Consider the following 10,191-nt stretch of genomic DNA (forward strand, 5'->3'; position numbering starts at 1 on the left):
TACACAAGCAGAGGAATCTGCTGACCTTAAGCCCTTTCAGTTTCAGGCCAGGAGGAACCTGCCCTCAGCTCCTTCACTCCTCAGAAGCCCTGCAGACAGAGCTGGCTTCGCAGCAGCTGCACTAGGCAGGGCGATCCCCAGAAACAAAGCGCACGAGCCTCTCACCCAGTATCGCCTCCTTGGCCTGCGTGGCTGTGCGCACTTGGGCTTCCACACGGCTCCTGGCTATCTCCAGCTCTGATACGTGCTGCTGAGCCTCCAGCAGGCTGCTTTGCAGGCTCTCCTTCTCTGACCTACAAGTTGTGAAGACGAAGAGCAATTGTTCCTGGCACACAGGGGCAGTTTCTCCAGTATGATGTGCCTTAAGAACCCTACACCTTAGTATGGAAAACAGCTTGCATGGAAACTCAGGTACAGCAGGACAATTTTACCACTTCAAATAGCAAAGCAAGCCCCTCCAGGTGACTGGGCAGCCTTTCCTCATGATCTAGCCCAGCACAGGAAGCCCAGCTGAGTTTGAGCTCAGCGGACAAAGCTCAGATTGCCGTTGCCTGACTTATCACACACGGGTGGCTGTGCCCACAAAGCCTCTGCAAACGAGCAAAAGCCCAGCCCCTGCTCACAGCCCTCAGCTCATCAGCACTTCCAAGTCTCTCTGCAGGGGGACAGAACAGTGTTCTCCTGGCCGACCCGTCAATGTTTCATGCTATCCACGGTGTACGTATAGGTACTTTGTTTGCCAGGCACTCTCTAAGTAAAAGGGACTGAAGGAATTCACCAAACGATATTATTGGAGTGAAACCTCCAGCTTCTAGCAACATGAGTACGAAACCAGAACCAGGTTTTTATCTGAACAAGAACTGTGTAGGAAAGGGAGAGACAGACAGGTATCCTGCCATTTAAATCACTGGAAATTTGTGAACAAGAACACTTCGTACCTTGGCAAGCCTGGAGAGGAGGCACCGGTGCTCGGGGCGGCTTTGTGCCCAGCCAGCTCGTGGCAGGGCTGTGGAATCAAACGCCTAAATCCTGCAGTGCATGGGAAGATTGCCTTCCCGGTCAGCCTGCGCTTAAGCTGTGCTGTGCCCGGGCGCTGTCCATTGCCCTGGCGCTGTCCTTGCGGACGGTCAGTCCCGTTTGTGGCTCCGCGCTGCTTCGCAGCTGCCCGAGGCTCTCCCCCCTCACAGAGGGGCCCCGCCCCGCCCCAGGCGCCCCCTGGCGGCTGCCCCGCCCCGCCCGGCCCGCGCAGGGGCGCTCCCTTCCCATGGCGCCCCCCAGCGGCAGCCGCCCCTCACTGCAGGCACGGGGGCGGGATCGGGCCCTGCTGCTCGTCCTGGCGCTCGGCTCCCTTTTCCAAGAGCGAGCGCGGCTTGAAAGGAAGCCTTTTCCAACTGTGTCCCTCTGCTTTCCTTTGAGGGGGCCGAAAGTCTCCCCTGAAGGTGGGCCTAGTGCGTCCATAAGTGCTGACGCAGGAAAAGGCCCATTTGTTCTCCCACCAGCTGCCACTACTGGCTCAAAAGCAGCGCCCAGCTCTGGAAGGAGAAACAGCCCGCGGCACAGTGGTGCCATCCCTGCCCAGCCGGAGCTCTCTGGCAGAGCAGCAGCAGCAGCAGCAGCAGCAGGGCTTGCCTTGGCTTCACCTGGGAAGCCAGAAGCCTCCATAAATCAGCAGGTTCCCAGGCTGCATCGGCTCCTGATGCTGGGTGAATCCTGCTAGCTCTGACTGCTTCCAAAAGGTTATAAAGGCAGCAGTATAGACATACATGCAGAGCAACCAGCGTCCAATACATGTGTAAAACTATGGGGGTTTGTGTGCTATTATGAGGGCTGTCATGCTGATAGTGAGTGCCTCCTCCACAGCTTGTGTGCAGTACCATTGCTGGGCCACTTTCCTCCCCAAGCAGTCACCCCAGCTTCGTTCTCTGGCTCTGTTGCATCTCAAAGCTCAGTTGCCCAAGCTCCTGTGTTCCAGCTCTCAGGCTGGAGCACCAACCCGTGCTGTTGCACATGAACAAATGGTCTGTCTCCAGTTCACTGTGCTGGCAGAAAGCACTTTTGCTAAGATGTAGGATGTAGAAAGTAGAGGAAAAAATTGGTTGGAAACTCTTGGGGTGGGGGCAGGCTGCCAGAGCTTTCTGTTGCTTTCATTTGAGGAAACAGCAGTGTTTTGTGACTGGGGGGCAGAAAACGGTATGCATAGCTCTGTGGACTGTTCTGTAAGAAGTGCATGCTTGAAACTACTCCCTGATCTCTAGCCCTGAGGAAATGAGGGTCACCCACCAACATTTTAAAGCTTTGGGATTAGGACACTAGGACGGTGCAAATGTGGTGTCTGTAGATGCAAAGGCATTCGTCATCGAATCAGTCATTTCTTGAGAATTGTCCTGACTTCCAGTCTGACACACAGAGGGAATTTGCATCAGGACAATATGCAGGCTGGAAGGAAGCTTCTGAACTTTGGAAGGCTTGTGGTTGCTCTGTTTTCCTGAGCCTGCCTTCCTAAGGTGTGCCCACCAGCTGAGCTATTTGGTCTCTGCCTCAGGGTCTCCTCCTTTTTTGGTGGGACTTGCCCATTTTGCCACATTGGTTTCCTCCCCCCACCAGCTTCTCCGGTGTCCCGCACGGGGATTTGATTTCCTGTTCCTTCTTTCTGTGTGTCCATTAGAGTCAGATCTCTGTGACTCCCAGATGTGTGCCCAAGAAAGCTGCCAGAAGTGAGTCACAGGCCCCAAAGGCTTCTTTGAGGTGCTGTGATTGTGCAGCAGCAGTGTGCTGTGTGTGCAGCAGGTTGGTTACTTGGCTTTTTCTCCCCACTTAGGTGTCATTCTTCCTTCAGCGAGCCCTACAATTTGCTGGTTGATGTCAGCCATGCAGAAATGGGCAGGAATGGCAGGCATTCCAATGTAGGGAACTCTCTGGGATATTAGCAAAGCACGATTTCACTCACAGAATTTAAAAGCAAATTTAAAACTGGCTTTAGTCAGAAGCACTGCTGGCCAAAAGGGCACGTGGCCTTTGGTTTCCTCACATCCTGGTTGTCTCTCAGTGTTCAGCTTGGTGTACAGGGTGGGTGTATGGGCTTGGTGCCTGTTTTGTGTTACTCTTGGTTCCTTTGAGCTGTGGGTTTTGGACTGCAAGGGGGTTTTGTGCTGCTTTGGGGCAGAGGAGAATTTTCCGGGCTTTTCTTCTGTCTTAGCTGCTGAGAAGGTTGGGTTGCCATGCATGAATTCACAGACCGACCCAGAGCAGCTGCTATTGTGATGTCAGCAGAGGGCTGCCACGTCACAGCGCTGTCAGCAGGAGGTTTCCTGGTGCCCGCAAGGCCTCAGCGTCCAGAGCAGCCCTTGGCACGCTCGTGGCAGGAGGATCACCTCGACTGTGCTGTTCTCAGATTACAGCGGGTGTCCTTTTGCTTCTGTATTTTCTTGCACAGTCCGTAGAGTCGTGCAAGTGTCCTGTTGCTCCCCTTTTTCCTTGCACAGTCTGGGGACTTGTGCAAGAGGGGGTTTTTTTCTATTTTTTTCCTGGCCTACGGACTCGAGCAGCCCTGCTCAAACGATGGAGCGAGTCCGTAGAGCAGTCAGCAGCGCCTTTTCATTGGCGGCTTCTCGGAAAGCTTTTCATCGTTTGACTGGTAAATAGAAGTTTTTCCTTGGGGCAGCACGTTGAAACAAAAATGGCATAAAGATGCCGTGTGTTTGGTAAAGCTCCTGTCAACAGCTTCACCTAAAAAGGGGGTGTCTCTTGCCCAGCAGGGTGTGGGAACCTCCCAAACGCAGACTGGGGGAGCTTTGCAGGTGTCCTTCTAGAAACTGTTTGGTTCTCTCCAGAGCTGAGGAAAAGCATCTTTTTTCTGCATACCATCCTTCAAGGACGTGCCTGTCTAAGTGGGCCCCCTGTGTGTGCTACCAGAGCGACTGGCTTTGCGCTGAAGGGCAAAGTGCCGAGCAGTTTGTGTGTGCTCCTGAACCCCGGAGCTGGGCCTGTGCTGTGTCCCAACAGAAGTGCAAGCGCTAAGAGGGGCTTGGTGGGAGCTTTTGTGGGGAATTGTTTACAGCAAGCGTGTGGGACATGCTGCATGCAGTTTACAAAAAGAAAGAGCAAGTCCAGGAAAGAGAGGAGAAAAAAGCTGCTTTAGCTGCAGGCTGCACAATGAGCTTCAATGTAGGCACTGACTGCTAAGGAACAATTTGCATCTTCTCAGCCAAGTTTCTAGGTCCTTAGTGGCAAAGCCGAGCAAAAGGTAGACACAGCCTAGGGTATTGGCCTGCAGTCTCGCTTGCTGTGCTAAAGAAGTGTTGCTCCTGGAGGGATTGGTTGCGAAAGGAAAATGCTCTCTGCTTGGGTGGACTTGTTCTGTGGGATTCCTCAGCACAAACAGATTTCTAACAGCACCTGGTTCATTTTCCCTTGTCCCCGGCAGGTCGCCTCAGACGTGGAAGGAATCGAGTGCACGTTTTGGTGAGTGGGATGGGCACCCTTGACATTCCTGGTGTCTGAGGATTGTGGAGAAAGCTGTGGCCTTGGCCTGTTGCAGTAGAGTGCCAGCCTGGCAGGCCAAAAGAAAGTCCACTAAGTCGATGTGTGCATGAACACTACCAAAAGGATTCCATCCGTTTCCTCCTTTTCCACGGAAGAGGTTATAATTAATGAAAGTCAAGCTTTGCAGACAGGAGGCTGCATGCTGATTGTAGGCAGGCTGAAACATCTCCTTCAGAAGCATATGCAATCCCGTCCAAACATTAGTCTCATTAGTGCACTTGAACTGAGTTTGAATGACTGAGCATCCCACTTGTCTCCAAATTCATGACTTCTGCTGAAGAGAGCTGAGGATAGAGCTCAGGAGACATAAGGTTCTAAATGACAGGTTACTCCCTGTCCCTCACACTGCTGCCTGTCTGCAGAGCACCTCCTCTGGCTCTCTCTCTTCCTCTGGAGGCTAAAGGGGAGGTGTCCTGTCAAAGGACAACAAACCTCCACGTGTCGTCAGTGCAGGGCCTGAGCATCCTGCACCAAGGAGTGGCAGCTTTGGTTGGGTCAGTGCAAAGCTTTGGTGCAGTGCAGAGCTGCAAGGTTGTGAGCAGGCAGCACTTGCCCTTTGTGGCTGAAGATGCTGTGGGCTGGAGTCCTGCCATGACCTAGCTCTTCAGCCCAGCCACTGACCCGTGGGAAATGGGATCTGAACTTTCCCATGCAGGCACCATTTTCCTGGCATTCTCACAGGGACTGGGAACTTCCCTTGCTGTGAGATAAGCGGTAGCATGATGTCCCTTAGTGCTACTGGTGCAAAAGTCAGCCCCTTTGTGCACAGAGCCTGTGCAGGCTCCCTGTTGTCAGCAGAGGGAGAGGTCCCAAGGCGCAGTTCACCGCCTTGTGGGCTACGGAGGAGCCACTGCTGCCTGCAGGGACCTACCCCTCTCCATGCCCTGTCCAGGTAGCTACAGTCACTGCTTCGACTACACCCTTAACTGTGACATGAGCCAAGTTTGTTGAGAAGAATCCTGAGCTGCTCTGCATGGCAGAGACAAGGTCTGTCTGTGAAGGGCTGGAATGCAGTTCCTATTGGCTGCTCTCCAAGGCCTGAAATCCTGAGGGGAAGCCAGCTGACCAGAGCTGAGCAGGGAAGTATTCCCTGCTTCTACTCAGACACTTCCAGAGCAACTCAAGGGTTAGTTGGGACATAAACACCACCTAAACACCACCTCAACAGCCCCACACACAACAGATTTTGCCTTCACATGAGCTGTGTCTCTGCTTGCTGCTTCTGCCAGCTCTCAGGAGCCAACTTCCCTGCTCCTTATTGCTGCTTTGTGGTTTTTCCCTGCCCATTCCTTGCAGGTCCCTCAAGGAGAGGTCCTCGCCAGTCAGGACTCCTCGGTCCAGGCAGGAGAGGCGGAGCGGCAGGAGAGCACGGATAGAGTGCGCGGCGCTCAGGAGTTCAGGTATGTGTTAAGCTTTCTCGCTTTCTCTGAGCAGGGGTGGGCATTGCTGGGCTTTCGGAGGCCCAGGGTCGAAGAACAAATTTGGCTTTCTCATAGTTTGACTTGCTCAGCACAGCCAGGAGAAGGCAGCCCAGGGCAGGTCTGGCTGCCGACTGACCTAGAGCATAGCTGCCTCCTGGGACTCACTTCTCAAACCTTGACTAAAAGCATTCTGAACTAGACGAGAGTTAAAACAAGGGAGGTTCAGGCTGAGCTTAAGGAAAGCAAAGCATTGACCTGGAAAGACAATCATGCAGCAGAACAAGTGCCTCAGAGAACATGTACAGATTCCACCCCTTGAAATTTGGAAGCCCCAGGTGCATAGAGCCTTGAGCAGCCTGTCCAGATGCTGACCCCAATTGCTTGGAGCTGAAGACTAGGCTAGAGGCTTCCTGGGGTCTCTGCCAGCCTAAACCATCTTGGGATCCTGTGATTATTGAATTGGAAAATCGTACCCACCACCTCCCCAAGCTGCAACTTGCAGGCTCTTTCCTTGTTTCACTAGTGAAAGCAAGAGTAATTGTGGGACTACTCATTTGGACTTACCAAGAGGGTCTTAGCCGAAGAAAAGCTTTTGCAAGTCCGGTATCCACTGTATGGGAAAGGAGCGTTAGACCTAGCAGGCAGGAAGCTGTTACACTGAGAGTACCTGAGCTTTCTGCAAATGTTCTGTGGCTTCTGGAAGCTTGTTTGACTTCCTCAGTGGCAACTCTTTCACCTGCACGAATGACAAAGAGAGATGCTGGTCTAGAGAAGGAATTGCAACATTCTCTTGAGGTGGAAGTAGAGGGCTGTTGGAAGGCCCCGAGACTGCCTTATGTGGGGCATGGTACGTAGTGCTGGTTTTGCAAGGAGACTGTGTTGCAATTAAAGGCTTGTTTGTCCGTCCCCTTGTTGTAGATGGAAGCAGTTGTCTGCATTTGAGGGAGAGCACCATTCCTCACTAGAGAGGGTGTTTGAAGTGGCGGCACAGACAGCAGAGGAATCACAGCCTCAGAGGGATCTGCTGAAGGAAGCAGTTCCTCTGGCAGCGCCAAAGGTACGCTCACCTTAATCCTAGGCAGCACCTGTGGGAGAGGGATTGGTCCTAGCCAGACCCCCCTGAATGCTGCTTCTGGCAGCAAGCTAAGAGCGAGACTGTGTTGTTGTTGTTGTTGTTGTTCCTCTTGAAAAATGGTGCCCCCCCACTTGCAGGTTTGCCGCCCGCAGCGGCCAGCCCACAGGGGTCTGGAGAAGCTGCTCCAGGAGTTCTCTCGCCAAGGGCACGCACTGTCCCAGGTGTGCAGAGAGAAGGCGGTGCTGGCGCAAGAGAACGCTGCCCTGGAAGCCCGACTGGCAGCCACGGAGCGGGACCTACGAGGCGTTTCAGAGCAGCTGGCAGAGGCCAGGTAAAGGCAGGGAGGGGACATGATTGAAGGTCTGGAATTACAAAGGTGGTGAGCATTATGTCAGGATTTACTGCCTCCTGTGTGCTCTCCTGATGTTTCTCAGACAGGGAGGCAAAGAAACATGAGAAAAAAGTAAAGGATACTGTGATCTGAATGTTATTTTTCTGCCAACTCAAGCTCTCCAAGCTCTTTTGGGTGCCTGCTTGGGACCTCTTGCACATTCCTGTGAAAAGTGCAAAGAAAACCAACTTGGCACTGAATTGAGTACCAAGGAAACTGTGCAGATGTTTCCTGAAACCAGAGGTTTCCCTCTGGTTTTGCTTTCTCCTTCGGTGCATCTGAAAATCATTTTTTCTTTGCCAAGTAGTTTGACATGGGATTTTCAGAATTCAAGGCTCTTACATGGGAATGTTGTGAGTAGGGTGCTGATGCTTCAGCTGAAGATGGAAGGTCATGCTGAAAAAAAATCTTGAGACTCTTCAGAGCTCACTCTTGTGGAGTATGATGCAGGACCTAGAGTAGCTTATTAGCAGCAGCAGCAGCAGCAGCAGGGAAAGGTCTTGTGACTTCTCAACAGTCTCTAGGGATTCTTGCTGCGCACTGATACTTGCCCACTTGTCCACCCACCTCTGTAACCTCTGTCAAGGTCCCTTTGGCTGGTCCCTCTTCCTTTTTAAAGAGTGCCAAGTCATTTGGGCACTACTGGCTTAATTAGCCATAAATAAAGGTAGCAAGTGTTCTTGTTCACAAATTTCCAGTGATTTAAATGGCAGGATACTTGTCCATCTCTCCTTTTCCTACACAGTTCTGGTTTCCTACTCATGTTGCTAGAAGCTGGAGATTTCACCCCAATAATATCGTTTGGTGAATTCCTTCAGTCCCTTTTACTTAGAGAGTGCCTGGCAAACAAAGTACCTATACGTACACCGTGGATAGCATGAAACATTGACGGGTCAGCCAGGAGAACACTGTTCTGTCCCCCTGCAGAGGGACTTGGAAGTGCTGATGAGCTGAGGGCTGTGAGCAGAGGCTGGGCTTTTGCTCATTGGCAGAGACTTTGTGGGCACAGCCACCCGTGTGTGATAAGTCAGGCAACGGCAATCTGAGCTTTGTCCGCTGAGCTCAAACTCAGCTGGGCTTTCTGTGCTGGGCTAGATCATGAGGAAAGGCTGCCCAGTCACCTGGAGGGGCTTGCTTTGCTATTTGAAGTGGTAAAATTGTCCTGCTGTACCTGAGTTTCCATGCAAGCTGTTTTCCATACTAAGGTGTAGGGTTCTTAAGGCACATCATACTGGAGAAACTGCCCCTGTGTGCCAGGAACAATTGCTCTTCGTCTTCACAACTTGTAGGTCAGAGAAGGAGAGCCTGCAAAGCAGCCTGCTGGAGGCTCAGCTGCACGTATCAGAGCTGGAGATAGCCAGGAGCCGTGTGGAAGCCCAAGTGCGCACAGCCACGCAGGCCAAGGAGGCGATACTGGGTGAGAGGCTGGTGCGCTTTGTTTCTGGGGATCGCCCTGCCTAGTGCAGCTGCTGCGAAGCCAGCTCTGTCTGCAGGGCTTCTGAGGAGTGAAGGAGCTGAGGGCAGCTTCCTCCTGGCCTGAAACTGAAAGGGCTTAAGGTCAGCAGATTCCTCTGCTTGTGTAGTCTCTGACTGTTGCCGTGTGTCATGTTTGCAGAGGATGTGAGGGGCCTTCGTCGTGAGCTGCTGGCTGTAAGATCTCTCAGCAAGCAGCAATGTGAAGACATGGCTCAACAGCTCCGCTGGGCAGAAGAGCAGTGCAGCAAGGCTGTGAGACTCTGGCAATCTGCTGAGAAAGTGAAGGAAAGAAAGATCATGCAAAAACTGGTAAGAAACAATACATCCCTGAAGTTTTCAGGCAAGTTTGGAGGGCTGGCTTAGCAGAAGAGCAGCCTGAGTCTGTGACATGGTCGCAAGCATCTGCTGTAGGCTACACATTGCTGGGCCGGGCAGCAGAGGGCTTCAAGGGCTCCTACTTGAAGGCCTGTGAAGACCCAGAGGACAATGCTGGGACAGTATATGCAGCCACAGGTTGAGCACGGGCATAAGCCAAGTTCCCCAGGAGGCTGGGTGGTCGCCACCCAAAGCATGGCAGCGAAGGGGCAGCGTCTTCCCCACAGCCTCGTGCCATGCAGCAGACTGCTGCTGACCTTGCTGGCAAGTGTAGTGCCAGCAACTGGCTTCCTTGCTTTCTGTCCTTCCACAGTGGACAGAAGTCTTCCCTTTGAGCCTGAAGCAGTTGCAACAGGCCCCGTGTTGCTGGTATTTCAGCTGGTGGCCTGTGTTGTGACAGGGTCATCAAGGTGCTGGCCTCGTCCTCGTCCTGCAGTCCATCTGCAGCTTTTCCTTGATCAAAGGGCAGGGGGAATTTGAGACCAGAGTCTCTGAGAACAGACAGAAATCCTGAAGAGAGGGGGGCCAGGAAAGAGGCAGCCATCAGAGCAGGGAAGGCAGGTGACCTCTCCTTTCCTTACACATGTTGGGCCTCCTCCTAGGTTTCTTGTTAGGGCAGGAGTGCTGGAGGGCACAAAGTCACTAGTGTGCACTCTTCAGGTACGGGGGTTGTTGGAGGGATGAAGCTTCTATTTTTTTTCTTTGGGGAGCATTGCTGGGACTTCATCTGGAAGTGTGTCTTCCCCTCATCAGGCGAGACAACAGCTGGAACAACAGAGGTTGGAGGCGCAGAAGAAGATGGAGCAGCTGGCAAAAGCCCTGACAGAGGTACAGAGGGGACAGGAGAACAGGCTGCTTGAGATGAAGCAGTAAATTGCCATCATGCAGCCTGGGCGAGAAAAGATAAGAAC

The 10,191-nt window shown here is 52.8% G+C and overlaps 1 long non-coding RNA gene across 1 annotated transcript; it reads left to right on the forward strand.

Annotated features, from left to right (window-relative positions):
- The first annotated feature begins 3,547 nt into the window (after positions 1-3,547).
- LOC128821625 (uncharacterized) lies at positions 3,548-5,882 on the forward strand. The gene is made up of 3 exons (XR_008441167.1): positions 3,548-3,634; positions 4,424-4,461; positions 5,839-5,882. It is a non-coding gene; the product is annotated as an uncharacterized LOC128821625 (long non-coding RNA).
- Positions 5,883-10,191: the final 4,309 nt, after the last annotated feature.

The sequence above is a fragment of the Vidua macroura genome, chromosome Z, assembly GCF_024509145.1.
Source record: "Vidua macroura isolate BioBank_ID:100142 chromosome Z, ASM2450914v1, whole genome shotgun sequence".
NCBI lineage: Eukaryota > Metazoa > Chordata > Aves > Passeriformes > Viduidae > Vidua > Vidua macroura.